Source organism: Chinchilla lanigera, unplaced genomic scaffold (assembly GCF_000276665.1).
Source record: "Chinchilla lanigera isolate Chin_1 unplaced genomic scaffold, ChiLan1.0 scaffold00089, whole genome shotgun sequence".
Classification (NCBI taxonomy): Eukaryota; Metazoa; Chordata; class Mammalia; order Rodentia; family Chinchillidae; genus Chinchilla; species Chinchilla lanigera.
The window spans coordinates 4,817,912-4,835,483 of NW_004955490.1; the positions used below are offsets into that span (position 1 = coordinate 4,817,912).

At 40.0% G+C, this 17,572-nt stretch overlaps 1 protein-coding gene across 2 annotated transcripts in view; it reads right to left on the reverse strand.

The window, feature by feature from the left end:
• Pak3 (p21 protein (Cdc42/Rac)-activated kinase 3) overlaps positions 1-15,940 on the reverse strand; it is a 294,919-nt gene extending 278,979 nt beyond the window's left edge. The window contains exon 1 of one of the 2 annotated variants that reach the window (XM_013504549.1): positions 15,776-15,940. The gene's annotated coding sequence lies outside the window, so the exon portion shown is untranslated. Of the gene's footprint in view, positions 1-2,744; positions 2,787-15,775 lie in introns of those variants that run through there. The other variant, XM_013504548.1, reaches the window with a different exon arrangement.
• Positions 15,941-17,572: the final 1,632 nt, after the last annotated feature.

A 17,572-nucleotide genomic window follows, 5' to 3' on the forward strand; every position in this document is an offset into this window, starting at 1 on the left:
TGTGGAGATAAATGTACAAAGACCCAGAGGCTGGTATACAGCTGAGGGTGGGCAGGGTAGATTGCTTAGTCACCGGGCTGAGGCAGGTGATGTGCTGGGAGGTGGCCACCCTCAAGGCAGACCTTGTCACCAGCGTGCAATTCCCAGCCCTACGGGTAAGGTAGGAACAGTCTCTATGGCAGCATCTAGTTGCTATATTCTATGTATTACTTAGACAAAAGGCTCTCAGGCTGGTTGTCTTGGAGGAATGCCAGAAGAGAATTACTCAACTGGTAGGGCTGGCGGAACAGGTTTGGAGGTGGGAGGGGGAGCTGCAGGACTTCATGCTGCCTGTGGTCAGCCCCCTGTAGGGTTTGTTCAGCCTACTCTGCTTTGTCCCCATTTTCATCATTGTGTGAACCATATTCAGGCCTCCAGAATCAGAGGAGCTCCCCATACAAAAAGACTATCTTCTCAATTTATCTCAAACCATTTATTCTTCTCAGGCATCAGAAATCTCTGCTACAGGGGAAGATAGACCTAAAGGTGATCCAGACTCTGAAAACCCAAGGATCAAAGAACCAACAGGTCATGAAAGATGGCAACTGACTTATCAACAATACCTAATCAAGCATTTCTATGTTCTAGGAGGTATCCTATGAACTTTGCGGGAATCATCTTGTTTATTCCTCAGAAATCTCAAAGACGTAGCTACTATTATTGTCCCCATTATGCAGGTAATGAAATAGAGATCTAGAAAGCTTAAATGACTATCCAAAGCACCTCAGTCAGGACACAAACATCTCTTTGGAGCTTCATGCATTCATAATATAAATAAAAATTAGCTACCATAAATGGCAGTACACAAATGAGAACTACATTTCCAGCAGACAGATATTATCTCTTCGATCTCTTACCACAGGCCTATCAAGGTAAGTACCGATATTACTATTTCCGATATTACTTAGCTTCACAGAGCTAAGACAATTAGCTGATTAAGAAGTTTCCCAAGACCATATACCTAGTAGCAGACCGAGGAGGGATTTAAACTTAAGCAGATGATCCCTTTAACATTTACACTGCCTTCTCTTATCCTACCAAATAGCCATCATATTATCAATGCAGGTATTCAATAAATTACAATATATTCAGCACTTTATGATAAAAATAGGCTTTATGTTAGGTGATTCTGCCCAAGTGTAGGCTAACATAAATGTTTTGCACACATTTAAATTAGGCTAAGTGCTGGGGATGTAGCTCAGTGGTAGAGCACTTGCCTAGCATGCACAAAGCCATGGGTTCAATCCCCAGACTCACAAAAAAAATAAAGAAGGCTAGACAGGTATTATGCTTGGTAAGTTATGTGTATGAAATGCATTTTTGACTTATATGTTCAATTTATCATGAGTTTATCAGGACATTACTTCATTGAAAGTCAAAACGCATTGGTATCTTGGAACAACTACCTTTCAGAGTAGTTTGTTTTCAGTGGTTTGATTATTGTAGTATCTCCATAGAGAAAGGAGAATGAGGATGATACAGATGGAAGAACAAGCCTGGAGAAACAGGGTGACTTGTTAGTATTAGTCATGGAGCAAACAACTGAGGCTTTACTGAGGCTTAGATCCTGGACATCCATTGACTCTTATGATGGAAAACAGCAACAAAGATGATAGGTACTGCAGAAAATTGCAACCCTTCTCTGAGGGCTCCAACATGAAGGGGATTTTTTGTTGTTGTTGTTGTTGTTGTTTTTTTCCAGTACTGGGAATCAATCTCACAGCCTTGCACTTGCAGGGCAGGTGCTGTGCCGCTGAACTAAATCCCCAGCTCTCCTGCAGGGGATTTTTAGAGAAATTATAACCAACAAAAGATCTTTCCTAGACAGAGCCAAGAAAAAAAGACACCATGGTCTTTCTGTGCAGCAATGTCAAATTGCTCTGTGTCCTGTCATACAGTTGAAGTGAAAAGTTTGTCTCCTTCAAATGGGGATTTAGGTTAACGTTTAAGCATGAACTCAGCCTCATAGATATATTCTGGAAACTCAGGGGATGGTTCTGCTGTGCTCATGAACTTAAATTATATCAATTCCAGTGCAGAGTCGATACTGGTGGATGTCAAGTACCCCTTGCTGCCTGCTGTAAGTTTAATGATGACAATCACACAGGAAAGACTCAGGCAAAGCAGAAACCCAAGAAAGTAATAACAAGATTGATGTTCACTCCATTCTAGGCCCTCTTCCTGACTGCTTTCCCTTCACCTAATCCCCCATTAGCTGAGAATGTCCAAAAGTCACTTTACCTTCCCAAGTTCCTCTATGCTTTTGGAACCAGCCTCCTAATGAGAGTAGGAGAGCAAAACAAACAAACAAAAAAAACCATGCTTACACTCTCTTAATAATCTATGAAACTAATGATTGTCTCAGGAGTCACAGGAATTTATTTCTCAGCACCAATATTTACAGGTTTACTGGCTTATTAATTATCAAGGCTGAAACGAGTCTCCTAGCCTCACCCCACCCCCAACAATGATACATAACAACTCTGGCAACGTTAAGCGGCCATTAAAATGAACATCCTTCCCTTTCTTTCTTATTATTTAAGTTACTTCAGGACTCATATTCTTCATACCAAGAAAATTGATTGCTTCATACATTCCTCTTTGGTGTAACACAGTCTTATTACCATGGGGAATCTTTAATACCAGAATACTCTCTGCTTAATCATTCTGGCCCCAGGACTAGACAGATTTACTTTGCTGCTTACCTTTTGAGAGAACCTGTGCAAGTCACTTATCTGCTCTGAGCGTCAGTTTCTTTCTCTGCCAAATAGAAATCACAGTATCAACCTAATAGAATTATGGAGGGGATTAAATGAGACATGCAGAAAGTTGCACAGTATGTGGCACATAACAAATGCTCAATAAGTGGTAGCTGCATATAAAAGGAAGACTTACTGTCTCTGAAAGTCTGCTTTAGGGAAGCATTTCCTTAGCTCCAGATTTCCCTATAAGAGAAGAGCTGAAATTTGGGACACAGAAATAAGAAGGGTAAATGGGTGCCCACTGGTGATGACTCCTTTCCTTTTGGCATTTAGAAGGCAGGATAGTATTGAAAGAGTATCTGTAGCTGAAGCAAACAAAATCAGTGGTGTTACCAGGGAGAGGGTGATGAGTGGGGAAAAGATATTTAAAGTGTAGTGGAGACAGGCAGGGAGCTGGGAGAGGTGTAATCCCAGCACTCAGTACTCAGGAGGTTGAGGCAGGAGGATCCTTGCAAGTTCCAGACCAGCCTTGGCTACAAAGTGAGCTCAAGGCCAGCCTGAACTACACAGCGAGAACCTGTATCAAGAAGACCAAAAAAAAAAAAAAAAAAAAAAAAAAAAAAAAGCAGAGAGAGAGAGAGAGTAAGACTGTGGGAGGGGCGGGCATAAAAAGCTAGGTTGCTGAGGTTCTTTGACTGAGATTGTAATTAAGGGATGAAAAAGTGGAAGTCGAAAAGTAAAAGGAAGAATTAGAAACTTGAAATGAAAATCAAAGGAAAGTTTAAGCTAAAAGTGTAGGCATTCAGGATTCTACTTTGTCCCTTCTCAGTAATGCTTCCATTGAAGTTTTGGTGCACCCCAAAATTATAAATATTACTCATTATCAAGTAACTTGTCAGTTCATCCAAATTACTGAGGTTAAAAAGAACACTCTGCTCTCTTCTTACTTCTGCAGAAACCAAACTCAGGGAAGCAGATCAAAAACCAGCCTCCTCAAGTGCAATCTCATTGGTTCCTAAGCAGAGCTACTTGGAGGTCACAACTATCAGACTCTGGAAAATTGTTTCATTCCCTCAGGCCAGAAAACCCAGGAGACTTGCCTCCTGCATGCTACCTCAGAAGGGGGCTGGAGTCTCCTCTAGAATCACCTAAGACGCTAACTAACAAATGCATTTCTAGAGTCCACCCTTAGGGTGTCAGATTCAGTTGGTTGAGGTGGCACTGCCTGTGTATTTTCTTAGTTTCCCCCAAGTGATTCTGTTACAAAGTAAGCTCTGACTTTAGTGATGAGACTGCTTTATTTAAATTGAAGGAACGATCTAAGTCATCTATTCCCAACTATTTCCCTCATTTTATATGTGAGAAGCCTAAGGCCCAGAGACATTCAAGCACCTGTTCAAACTCACAGAGCAAATTAGTAACAAAAACAGGACTGGGATCCAGGTTTTGCCTCCAAATTCATTGTAAACTCCATTCACCAACTCTTTGTTAATGAGATTTTCCTTTTGGATTAAGTATGGCGACAGATGTCCCTTCTTGGTTCTTGTAAGAATTAAAAAGCATCGTCATTTTCAAAGAATAATTCATTAGAAAGAAGAAAAAAATGGCAATCCCCAGCTCTACTGAAAGCCTCAAGAATAGTTTTAAAAGAAAAGATGAGCTTTCCTCTTATAATCAACAGAAAGGAGAAGTTTATCATATTACTTACATGTAGAAACAATATTTATGGCAGTAAATTTTATTAATTTAAGTTCTATTTTATTTTATTTTACAACAGTATTTTGGTACTGCAGATTCAACCCAGGGTCTTAGAATTGTGCTACAGCGTCAGCTTTAATTGTTTTTTGTCCTTTTTTTTTGAGACAGGGTCTAAGTCCCTAAGTTGTATAGGCTGGGTTTGAGCAATGTTTAAGTTTTAAATCATTCAGCACTGAAGAAGAAACTTCCTAGATTTAAAACAGTACATTCCTCATAATTGTGGATAGTTTAAGTAACCCACCCATCTTTTGACATTCAGAAGTATCCCAAGGGCAGGTCAAGCCAGCACCACACTAGGTAAAGTGAACATTAGATGCATATAAAGGCATTCTTAAATCTATCATATTGGAAAGCTTCAATTAAAAGGCATATATATCCATCCCTAGAGGAGAGAAGTTGCCAAGTTTTTAGTTAGCAGTGTCAGTGGGTATGGTGTGAGCCTTTCTTAGAAATAATCCAACTCAGCATTTTTCCTTTTCAAATGTGTTCTCCATCTGTGAAATAGGTAAGAAAAAACTCTCACCACTCTTTCATAAGCCCCATTTGTGTCACCCCTAAAAGATTTTAAAGTTGCTACTGTCCTCTTCAGATAAAAGATATTCTTAAGGTACATAAACAGTCACTCTGATTTTCATCTTCTTCCTATCCATAGACAATACCCTGAGCCTAAAGCAAAATTCCTTTGACCATATCTAATGTTCGCAAAAAAGAGACATAAAAAGATGAAGTAAGCCTGGCCAGAGTGAGAGAAAGATACACAAGTACCTGTTTGCTACTATTCCCCTTGCAGAGAGTGACATCATTGTTTATTTCTATTAAAATAATTTCCCCTGGGAGGGCCTCAAACTTGTCCTCTATGCAAGAAGCCAAGCTAGGTAGAAGCTGATTCTCAATCAATACTACATTCAGAATTCTGGAGCCCACATCATTAACCTCAGTAGTCAGTAAACATGCAGCAAGTGCTTTTACCTAAAGTAAGGTAGAGTTTTCAAGTTAGTCTGTCATTGCCTGCTGCTCTAAATGCTGCCAGCAGAGATGACTCTAAATAGCTATTTATTTCACAGTTAATTTAAAGGGATTTGACCTTGGAAAATGCTTTTGACACAGTTCCAGGTTAAAATTAATTAAAAAGCAGGTTTGCTTAAATAATTGAAGGTGAAACATGTATTACATGTGTTTCATGTGCATTTAGCAATTTCTGCTTCTAGCCTTTCATGGTATATAATATGAACTCCAGCCTAGCACTGAATTATGAGAAGACATCAAAGAGGGACAAAATGTGCTTGTGCACACTGTATTAGAAGTGAAAATTGAAAAAAATTTCAAAATCGAGTTCGTAACATGTAAAAAATTGAATGAATAAATCTAATCCTAGAAATATGTCTTACAGAAATAATGAGTCAAAGGCATGTAACACAGTACAAGCATGTTTAATTGTCACATCATTTGTATGCTCATGAAGGAATAGATTGACTAGTCCTTGCCACAAAAGACACACAAATGAAAGTTAAAGAACAAACACTAAATTGTTTAAAATATTTACAACAGAGATAGCAGTTAGTTGCCATCCACCATAGAGATTGTGTTATCACTATGAGAACGAGCAACTCAACAGAATGAAATGCCAAAGATATGAAACACAACACTGGGGAAGTAATACAGGGGGCCAAACAAGCAGAAGCAATGATGTTCAACCTTGCTAGTACTCAATGAAATGCAAATAAAAGGAGATTAATACCAAAAATAAAAAAACAAATAAATACAAATAAAATACAAATAAAAGGAGATTAATACCAAAGACTAATACCTGAAATTGGTGAGGAAGATCATGGAGAAATGGCCATTCTTGGTGGAAATGTAAGTTTCTATATCCTTCTTGGGAGCTAATTTGGCAGGCCCAATTAAAATCAGAGATGTACAAACCAAACATTTTGAACTTGCAATTTTACTACTGTGAATTTACATGAAAAGATCACTTCAAGTAGATGTCAAGATGCATGTATGAGGAGGTACACTGCACCAGTATATAAAAATGTAAAAATTAGAAATAATGTAAATATTTATCAATGAAATTTAGATTAAAGAAGTTATATCATAATTATATAATGGAGTACTATGGAGTTATTAAAAGGAATGCAAGACACAACTACAAACACACTCAGCCACTTTACCTTTGACAAAGAGGCCAAACATGTTCTCTGGAAGAAAGATAGTCTATTTAATAAGTGGTACTAGAAAATCTGGCTTTTCACATGCTGATAACTAAAACTAAGCCCATGTCTATCACCATGCACTAAACTAAAGTCAAAATAGATCAAAGATCTAAATATTAAAAGAGAAACACTAAATCTACAGGAAGAGACAGTAGGTAGAGATCTTGAAGACATAGGGGCAGGAAGAGAGTTCACGAACAAAAATCAAACTGCACAGGAAACACTTCAAAAAATCAACAACTGGAATCTTATTAAAAAGTTTTGCACATCAAAAGAAATCATCCTCAGAGGTGTAGTTGACCAGGGTCATGAGAGCCGCTTGGAAGCTAGAAACCAGGAGGACATTGCATAATACCTGGCGAGACCCCCTGGAAGCCATTCTTCCCCTGACAATATAGGCTGCAGTGGAGGAGCACGTGGAGCTCCGGAGAGGTCTGCACCAAGATTCTTGCTGCCTGTGCTGACAGTTTGGGAGAGGACACTAAGTGGTTGCAAGGTCCCAATGCACTGGGAGCCTGGAGAGAAAAAGCTACAAAAAATGGCTTTCACCCAAGATGGCTGACTTTAGATGTTAGTAAGGATTGCCTCCTCAGTATTCTATAGCCGTGACAAGGAGGAGGCCAAGGAGAGAAAACAAAGAGACTGAGAAAAAGCAGCTGCTTTTGTTGCAGCACCAAGAGAAACAGACTCTAAGTCTGATTCTTGTGGCCCCAAGAAGAACTCGACAACTACATTCATCTGTTACTACTGTTAAAAGCCAGGCCACCTCAAGAAAAATTGCCTTAAGAAGCCCCCTGAGCCATGTCCTGAATGCAAAGGTGACAACTGGAGATCAGTCTGCCCTCTGAAGCAGAGGCCCCAGAGCTCAGACCCATCCTACCAGTTATTCTAACAGGAATGAGGAGGCCTGGGGCATACTCTGCCTTCTCCCTCTGGCCAAACTGTCATCTCCATGGAGGAGACCCGGGTAATCATGACTACAGAGGAAAAAGAAAACAGCCTGTTGCTAGACACAGGTGCAAGTCTCTCGGTCCTTCTTTTCAATCCTGGCCTTCCATCCAGCCATCACACCTCAGTGAAAGGAGTCACTGGTGAGGAGATAATCTGCTATTTTTCACAACCCTTAGGTTGTAACTACTTGTTAGGTCTTTCTTTCATATCTCTGTCTTCCTGAGAAACTACTTTGAAGATACCACCATGTATTACAGCAGCCATTGATATTTTCCTAATAATCTGTCCATAACTCTGTAATGTTTGTATTGTTCCTATGCTATTTTGTAAATGGATGTATGTTTATTACTATGTGTTTCCTACAACCATTGAGAATAATCAATGAATATTCAATCACTCATGTATAGCTCTATTTATTTTCTTTAAAAACCACTTTGAAGATACCTAAGTATAGAACAACAACCATTGATAATAACCTACCACTTTTGTCTGTAGCTCACTATTACTTATCTATATGTTTTCCTGAGAACTATCTTGTACATAACAGTATGTAAAACAACAACCATTGATAATTTCCTACCACTTTGTCTGTAATTCGGTATGCCCCCCTATTACTATGTTATACTTCTTTTACTCTTTAAAATAAAAGAAAAAAAAAGAAGTCATCAAAAGAGTAAAAAGAAAACCCATCAATTGGGAAAAACTTTTAGCCAACTCTGCCTCAGGCAAAGGAATCCTATCCAGAACATATAAAGAATTTTTAAAAAGTAGGCTCTTCAAATTCAAAGACCCAATTCAAAAATGGGCATCTGAGATCAAGGCGCACTTCTCAAATGAAGAAATACAAATGGCAAATAAATATATGAAAAAATGTCCAACATCATTGATCATTCAAGAAATGAAAATTAGAACAATACTGAGATTTCATCTCACCTCAGAAAGAATGGCAGTCATCAAGAAATCAACCAATAACAAAAGGTGTGGGGGGAAAAGGAACCCTTCTCCACTGCTGGTGGAAGTGTAGACTAGTACAACCACTGTGGAAATCAGTATGGAGATTCCTCCGAAAACTAGGATTAGAGGTCCCATTCAATGCAGCTATTCCCATTCAGGATATTTTTCCAGAAAAATTGAAAACATCATGCCACAGTGATATATGTGCACCCATGCTTATAGCAGCACAATTTGTCATAGCTAAATCTTGGAAACAACCCAAATGCCCATCAACTGAGGGATGAATAAAAAAGATGTAGTATTTTTACACAATGTGGTATTAGTTATAAAGAAAGATAAACTCAAGGCTTTTATAGGTAAATGGATGCAACTAGCGACCATATTCATAAGTGAAATAAATCAGACACACATGTGTAAACATCTTATCGTCCTCCTAGTGTAAGAAATTTAAAGAGTAAATAAAATCCAAAAAGTAAAATAGATGTTGTGAAAGGGAAACAAATTGCTCAAAAAGGAAGAACAACTGGGATGAGAGAAGGAATAAAGAAAGAAGGGAAATATATAAGGTAGCTAAGATAATTGTACTGTCAGCTTCCATTGATTTATTGGGAGGAACAGTTAATGTTTAATTTTTTGATCAATTTTGCATGCCTATATCTGGTAATCTGAACCACTACTTTGAATATAACCATATGCAATATAACAACCATTGCTGATTTCCTATCATCTTGTTTTAAAATTCTTTATCGTTTTGAATGATTTTTTTAAATCTTTTATTCTCTTTCAAATAAAAAAACATTAGAAAAGGAATGAAATTACTTGATATATACTGACAGGAAGAGACTTAGGCACAAAGTTCAGTAAAAAGCATGTTTTAGAATAATATGTATAGCCTGGTGTCATGTTTGATTATTTTATGAACATGTATACATATATGAATATTCATAAAAACAGGTACAAGATGTTATATACAAAACTGTGAACATGGTGTGGGATCAGCACTGGAGAAGCTCGGATCATTCTACTTCATATTTCTACTTTTACAAGGTCAAATGAATATATGCTCATTGGAAAATAAAAATGCTTTTTAAAACACGAAATGAGGCATTCATTCTGCACATTCACCCGTATCTTGGTTACTTTTCTCTCCTTGCTGAGACAAAATAACCAATGCCAAAAATTAAGAAAGGAAAGGTTTACTTAGCTTACAGTTTGTGGATGTTTCAGTCCATACTTGGCTGGCTCCAATGCAGACTGGCACATGGCAGAGGGCAAGCATTAATGGCAGCAAAAGGTAGCAAAGCAACAAGAGCCAAAAGCAGGAAGCAAAAAGCTTCTTTTCCTCCCTTCTTTGTAAACAGGCTACCCCCACTCAGTGGGTGTGTAGCACTCACATAATCTCCATGCCCTCCTCTTGCACAGGCTCAGGATGAATACAAAGTAAGGAACTGGTCTCCTGCTCAGTTACTCATTTAAACTTCTAAACTTTTCACATTAACACAATGAACAACATCCTAGAGCAGGAAGGGCATATCCTTTTCACCCCAGGATGTAGAACTGCTGAGTTACTTAGTTAAGCTTCTAGCCTCAAGTTGACACATTGTATCAACCATAACAGTCCACAACATCCAGCTCTGACTCCCAGCCTCTAAAGAAGTCCTTCCATTCTTTCTTTCTTTTTTGTGGCGCTGGAGATCAAATCCAAGGCTTTGTGCATTCAAGGCAAGAACTCGACCACTGAGCCACATCCCAGCCCCAAGATGTCCTTGTCAAGGACAAAGTATTCCAGCATCTAAGACAATTTTTTATACCCAGGGCCATGCACTTTCACTATTTAGAGGGTAAAATAGAGAGAGTAACACTGTGGAGGTGGAAGAGCTGTGCCATTATTTTGGAACAGTTTTCATTACATTCAAATATAGCATGATGGACACCCCTTCTGGTCCTACCTCCTCACCCATCCAGCCATCCTTCCTCCACCCTGCCCCCTCCTGCACTATCTTCCAAAGGTTAGCCATGGTTACTTTATTTCAATTCCTTTTCTGTTTTGATTTCAATTTCAACATTCAGTCTCATTCTTTTATCTTAAAGAAATTCCACCATAAACTCATCCTTCTCTAGTCTATTTGTCACATCCCAATATTTCCAGTTCCGTCCAAGCTAAGGTTGACAATTCCACCTCTGGGAACGTTTAGCATTTAGGGAGGATGTATATATAATCCTGCACTGTGCTGGAGATCTGGACTGAGATAGCACTGAAATCACAAACACATGTTCACCAGTGTTGGCCTTTTTCTAGGGAGTGCACCAGTAGCTGCCATCAGACTTTCCAGTGGCCCTGGCCCAGAAATAAAGGTTAAGAACCATCCATGGTAGGCTGGGGATGTAGCTCAGTGGCACAGAGCCTGACTGGCAAGCACAAGGCCTTCAGTTCAATTCCCAGTACCAAAAACCAACAAAAAAAAATTAAGAACCACCAAAGTAGAGGGATCAGAATGATCAAAGCAGTACCTGAAAAATACCTAGTCCTTGGGCTTGTTGAAACCTGTACATTCATGGGGAATAAAGAGGGACAGAAAGAAACACAGCCTTTTAGGGTCTGCTAGAAACCTGTTCTGTTAAATCTGTCATATGAAGGCCTATATCACTCAGACATAGATGTAATCTCCAAGTTGCCCTGAACAAACCAACCCACAAAAAGGCAATTAGATCTACTGTAGGAGCAATAGGATATAGCAGATAAAAGATTTAGCTATTAAGATGACTGTCATGTGGTAGCTGTGTGAACTTGAGCAACTCTCTTCACTTCTCTGAGACTCATTTCCTCATCCAAACAGAGTTTGCATCAGATAAACTTCTAAAGGCACTTACAGCTCTACCATTTATGAATCTCCCTTCCTGGACAGGCATCTCTCCTAAGTTCTCCAGAACAGGGCATGAGTCCACTTTCACTTTCCAGGACTACACAGTTAGGAGTTCACTTTCACTTTCCAGTATCACACAGTTTCCAGAATTACACAGTTCTCTCTTATGGCTAACAGAAATCATTCCTACTACCACTGCAGCCTGCTGCTTTCAAGCAGACAAGAGCTAATCCACACACAGTGCAGTCTAGAGCTAGTAACTTCAATGCCTCCATATCAGGCTCTTCCCCAAACGCAATTTGCGATGGTTACTTGCTATTAACTGTCAAAGTTTCATCCTCCTTTCCTGAAAGTTTCCTAAGAAAAGAGGTTGAGGAAATTTACATGAGTATGACTCAGCAAGGGTCAATAGTCATTTGAGTGCCATTTCTTTCACCTTTAAATTTCCTTAAGAATGGTGAAAGTCTTTACAAAATGGACACTTAGAAACTGGTCCTGCAAACAGGAGAGGAACCCAAAATGGACTTGGGAGCCACTGGAGAGGATCCCTGCCACAGCAAGCCCTTTAGAACTGTTCCTGAAAGGTAAAGAGTGTGAGGGATAAAAGGAACTAAACTCAAATCCCACTGCCAGGGCTCTCTGCTCAACGGAGTGTGTTCAGGTTGATGGATTTTTTCTAAAGGCTGTGCTGATGATAACTCTGGAGCAAGAAATTAAAGGCCACACTGAAATCTTCAGGATGTACAAGGAAATAAGCCCAGAGAATTGTCATCCAAGACTGAATGAGAATATGATTTTGTAGTCAAAGCTAAGCAGAGAACTGAAGCAGCCTGCGCAGTAACTCAGCAGAAAAACAGGATTTGGGCATGAATTATCAGGATAATTGCCTTAATTCATCACTTCCCTTTCTTAATAACCTTGAGTTTATATAGAGCCTTTCTTCTAAGGAACTCAAAATGCTTGGAAAGATATTATCTTAGTTATCATCACACTATCGCAGCCAGTGAGAGCATGACAGCAGTGAGTATTATCAGCCTCATTTTACTGATGAGATGCGGGAAGAAAGGAATACCTGCAAAGGCAAAGTAAATCACAAAGTTTATCTTCCATCGGGGTTTACCAAGCAAGATACTGACAACCCAGCAGAAAATGCTCTTGCCCAACATTTCTGAGAGCTTTCTTGTTAACCCGTTCAGCCAAGTGCTTGTTAGAACACTAGGTTCTGTGGACAAAGCTCTGAGAAATGTTTAATATTTTACTCTCCTGGAGAGACACAATGTATATTAGCCTAGGAAAGTCTTTTAGAAGCTGAGTAACAACAGAAACAGAAACAAACCTATTTCTGTTTAAACCAAAATTCAAAATTTAATTTGACCACAAAACCTTGTGTGTGATCTACTAGCAGTCTATCTTCTCTGGAACCCACATTGTGAACCACTGGTCTAGCCATTAGACTGATACAAATATCAGCAGAGCAAACAAATCAGTTCCATTCTAGCCTAAGTTGTAGGGAATTTTCTTTTTAGAAATATTGTGTGATATCAATAGTGAACTGCCGGGTGTGGTGGCACACACTTGCAATCCCAGCACTTGGGAGGCTGAGTCAGGAGACTTGCAGTGAGTTTGAGGCTAGAATGGGGTACATAGTGAATTGAGAGCACCCTGAACTCCATAGCAAGACTCTATCTCAAAAAGCTAAAAAACAAAAAATAAGTGAACCAAAGATCTTGATGAGACTATAAGTCCCTAAGGCTGTTATCTCTTCTGCTACAGGGCATTGGCCAAACTACAAAGGAAGTTATTCAAGAAGTCACCTACTTCTACTGACATTCCTTTCAAATAGCACCCAAAGTTATTTTTGTTCTTCATTTAAGGGAGGCCAGGATTGATGCTGATCCATGCCCTCTTATTTCGCACTCTTCACTAGCATCACTTTCTGCCCACGAGGCACTTTGAGTAGAAAGCATCTGTCTCTAGGCTCAGTCTGGTACCATTCATCTATAAAATTAGCACCAATGCAACAAAATAGGAGACTCCAAATGTGCTCCTGTTCTGGCTTAATTTCATGAGCATTAGTCATTATATATCCATGTGAAAACTCATAGACAGCACAGAAATGTTGTGCTACTGAATCGTTAATTACCAGAAACACTACCAAAAGTACCTAAAATGGAAAAGTTCCTGAGGAGTCTCTCCTGGTTAACTTGTACTTTATATGCAACTCAGCCTGCAGATTTAATTTGTATCACTATCATTATTATATTTTCTCTTGCAATTTATTAAATATCCACAGCATAAGGGAAAATGCCTGCATTGAAACTGGAAATTTAATGAAAAGTAAAGGTAACAGAGGTTTACTCGTCATTATCCACTGGATATGTGAAAAATTGTGTGTCATTGATTTTGGGTGAAACATATTCGCAATAAAGGTCATAGATGCACTGTTATTTAGATTATCTGATTATGAATTCTTTTACACAGCAATAAATTCTGCCATGTGGATACTGCCACTTCATTCATTTGCTTTGCAATTCCACATTCACATATATCAGAATTTACCTAAAATAAAAGACTACTATTAATAAATGAGCCAAACCTTTCTTAAAATGGGGATGTGTTCTGGTCCTAATCAGTCTGTGATACTGGGTCCTTTTGGATTCACCATTAATCATCATCCCAACTCAGAAAGATTTATTCTCAATTTGTGGAGAATTTGACAGTAATACTTCCAGACTTTCTGCAGTCTTATTTAACTATAATCTCTATGCCTTTATACATGATATTTCTTCAACTTAGGATGCCATTCTGCACTTAGCTACCTGGTGAGTTAGTTCTTCAAAATTTGACTTAAATGTCACTTTCCTTGTGAAGCCTGCCTTAATCGTAACTCCCATCCCCAGCCATGAACTCCTCAGTATTTCCACACTAACCTGCCCACCCCTAGGTATCACTGTTTGTTTACAGGCTTCTATCTTGCACATCCTAGAGTTGAGATGTTTTATCTATTATGTATTTGCAATATGTAACACTACTATGAACACACAGCAGATGTGTAATAAATGTAGATTGTTTGATCACTATCCTTAAGAGTATATTTTTGGACCATGCAAACCAATGCTTTATTAAAACTACAAATTAAAATATCAAAGAAAGTTTAAAAGTTTTGTTAATTTGTATTGATCTCTTCTTTTTTTGATTAAATGCAAAATGACCTTATGGTTTTTTTAGAAAAAGCAAAAATCTCTCTACAACAAATCAGGACTAATAAATAGGTACATTTAGTCTGTTCCCTTTTCTCCAAACATACAGCTATATTTTTCACATCACAAACTTCACTGTAGTAGGAAGACATAAATTTCCACTATTTAAAGGTTGGGGGTGCTGCAGGGATCACCCTAAGCACTTTGGATCATTATTGGATGAGAGAGGAAACCCTGCAAAGAAAGTTGGGCATCTTTGGGGAAGTAATAAGGATGTTCAGCAGGGCTCCATCAATCTGGTTGGAAATTCCACATACAGAAAGTACTGTGCAGCTGCCCCAGCTGGGGTGGATTTCCATGACTTTGAAACCATCATTACCCTTCCAGTGTGGGCATAACAGGTTGGACCTGATTTGCCTGCATGTTGCTGCAGTCTGGCTTGGCATAGGATGAGACCCAAGGACATGTAATGCCAAGAGTAGCCCAGCCCAGCCCCGTGGCGTAGACAGACACACACCCACACCACTTCAACTCACACTCCGTGAATCCCATACAAAATCTGCACAATCTCCCCGTCACACACCACTGCATTCCAGTTTGTCCAGTCACACACTGGGAGTACCCCCTCTCATTCTCCCACTTCCCCACACCGCCAGCTGACAGCAGCCCAGCCTGGAGCGGGAAGCTAGTGAGGACTGGTTTTTGTCGTATGTAACAAAGCTCCACGCACTCAGGTGCCCCGCTGGATGAACTCCATCCAGCTCTCCCCGCCCCCACCCCTGAGCTCTCAGAACAAGAGAAAGCTCGGCTCTTGGAAGTGGATGCGAGATGTGGGGGCGCAAAGAAAGAGAGCTTTGGGGATGGGCGGGGACAGGAGTCCAGGCAGCTTCAGTGCTGTCTCCCCAGCAGTCGAGAGAGAAGGAAAACTGGCAAAGGGACCAAACTGCCTTCCCACCCAGTCGCCTCTCCCCCATTTATTCATGAAGCAAGACTGAAAACATATAATGTACCCGCTCTACGCCGCAGGCTCCTCCCAGCAGCTCTCCGAGCCGCCGGTGCTCCAGTAACCCGCAACAAAGCGCCCGTGCACAGACCTGTTCCAGTCTCTTCCTGGCCCGAGAGAAGGGAAGCTGCTGCCGAGGGTTCTGCCCTCAGCCGCTGGAGAGAAGGAACCGGGATGGGAGGAGGAGCAGGAACTGGGGGAGGAAGAAGAGCCAGAGGGGATAGGAGCGAAGAGCAGCAGCTGCGGCGGCGACGGCTGCTGCGACTGTAAGAGGAGGAGGAAGCAGAGGAGGAGGCTGCTTCTGTGGCAGCTGCTGAGGATGCTCTGGCGAGAGGCAGGGCTGAGCGCCTGAATGTGGGCTCATGTGCGCCCCACGGCCCAGGGATACACGCACGTCTGAGTGTATTTAGAGAGTGATTATTCCAGTTCCGACCTAGCCAGGAACGTGTGGTTCCTGCAGCCAGGCGGAAGTGAAACCCTTCCAAACTCCCAAGCCTGAGTGGGGGGCATGGAATAGGGGGAAGCGGGTGGGACCTGGAGGGAGAAACCCATTTTGTTCGTGTTCTTTCTGGGCACTGGTGACTTTGGTCCTCACCTATCTCTGGAAATCCCATAGCAGAGGAGAGAAGAAAAAAGAAAGACTAGGAATAATCACCATCATCACATTTGATTGAGTAAGCGCTCACATGGTGTTGGAGGTTGTTTGGACTACTCAGAAGGTAATTACTGTTTTAACTGGGGTTGACTTTCATGAGTTGGGGTGCCCATAACTTCATACACGATCTGCACTGAATCTTTTCTCCTCTCTCTCCTTCCAATGCTACATCTCTGTACTTGTAACCAAGGTGGCATACAGTCAGTTCTCTCTTTATCGTGCTCACCCAGTCAACATTTTCCAGGTCCCTAGCTTTTTTTGGTCAGAGGGTCATTAATCCTAATGCCATTTCCTTTGTAGAAAGGGGATACTCAGTTTAGATGAGAACCGAAACTAGTTTTCTACAAATAAGTGATTATCATAGATACAGTTGGAAACCCAGTTTGGGCATACACCTCCAAAGCCAAGAAAACAGTTGTGAAAGACACAATGGTTTTTCATGATTCAACCCTCCAAGAACTCCTTGTTTGGGGCCATTCTGAAAGTCACCTTCTCACTGTTGACCTTTTGAGGATTTTGGTTATCTTGCCTACTGGCTTATACTCACAGAGCACTTTGAGGTTTACAAAGTCCTTCCTAATAAACAAATTCCCTACAATAACATCTCTGTGAGTTAGGCAGGGCAAATGTCAATATTCTTTTTTTAAATTAAGTTTACTTTTTTTAAATTAAGTTTTAGGTTTACGTAATGATTACATTTCATTATAAGAAATTTGTACCTGTACATGGTATAACTTGATTCTTTTTTCCCATTCCCCTAGCTTCCCTTCAACCTTTCTTCCCCTCCCTATTTACAAAAGCTTTGTTTCAATTTTTCTTCTTTTCTCATTATTTTTTTCTGTTCCCTTCCTTCCTTTCCCCCTCCCTCTTCCTTAGTTCCCTTTCCCATCTGGATATTTTCTTCCTACTTCACAATATATATTAAACATTCTGGTCCTTATTTACACTTTTAGTTTCTCACACCAGAGAAATAGTGCAGTATTTGCACATGTGTGTTCCATTCATTTCACCTAAGAGTACAGTCTCAAGGTTCATCCATTTACCTAGAAATTTCACAAGCTTATCTTTCTTTATGGAAGAGTACTACTACACTGTATTAAAGAAAAACTCACATCTTCTTTATCCATTGATCAGTTGATGGGCATTTGAGCTGTTTCCAATATTTATCTATTACAAACTGTGCCACTATAAACATGGGTGTGCATATATCACTGTGGTATGAAGCTTTTCTTT